This window comes from Ipomoea triloba, chromosome 16, assembly GCF_003576645.1.
Source record: "Ipomoea triloba cultivar NCNSP0323 chromosome 16, ASM357664v1".
Taxonomy (NCBI): domain Eukaryota; kingdom Viridiplantae; phylum Streptophyta; class Magnoliopsida; order Solanales; family Convolvulaceae; genus Ipomoea; species Ipomoea triloba.
The window spans coordinates 11,073,216-11,073,776 of record NC_044931.1 but is presented as its reverse complement, the minus strand read 5'-3'; the positions used below and the strand labels follow the sequence as shown (position 1 = coordinate 11,073,776).

At 52.0% G+C, this 561-nt stretch overlaps 1 non-coding gene and 1 pseudogene across 1 annotated transcript; both read right to left on the bottom strand.

Annotated features, from left to right (window-relative positions):
• Positions 1 to 116: 116 nt before the first annotated feature.
• LOC116009027 lies at positions 117 to 233 on the bottom strand (annotated as a pseudogene).
• A 137-nt stretch (positions 234 to 370) lies between these two features.
• LOC116009311 lies at positions 371 to 489 on the bottom strand. Its single transcript, XR_004096582.1, has one exon. It is a non-coding gene; the product is annotated as a 5S ribosomal RNA (ribosomal RNA).
• Positions 490 to 561: the final 72 nt, after the last annotated feature.

Genomic DNA, 561 nt, shown 5'->3' with positions numbered 1-561 from the left:
ACTTGACCCTCTCTCTCCGCGCAACTTCTCTCGCTTAGCGGTTTAGCGGTTTAAAAGGATAGTACCCTTAGCGAGCGGTCCAGCGGTTTAAAAGAATTTAAAAGGATAGTACCCTTAGCGAGCGGTCCAGCGGTTTAAGGGGGTCACCCATCCTAGTACTACTCTCGCCCAAGCACGCTTAACTTCGGAGTTCTGATGGGATCCGGTGCATTAGTGCTGGTATGATCGCATCCGTCACGTACTGCGCGCAAAATGTACTTGACCCTCTCTCTCCGCGCAACTTCTCTCGCTTAGCGGTTTAGCGGTTTAAAAGGATAGTACCCTTAGCGAGCGGTCCAGCGGTTTAAAAGAAAGATTAAAAAGAGGGTGGGGGATGCAACACGAGGACTTCCCAGGGGGTCACCCATCCTAGTACTACTCTCGCCCAAGCACGCTTAACTTCGGAGTTCTGATGGGATCCGGTGCATTAGTGCTGGTATGATCGCATCCGTCACGTACTGCGCGCAAAATGTACTTGACCCTCTCTCTCCGCGCAACTTCTCTCGCTTAGCGGTTTAGCGG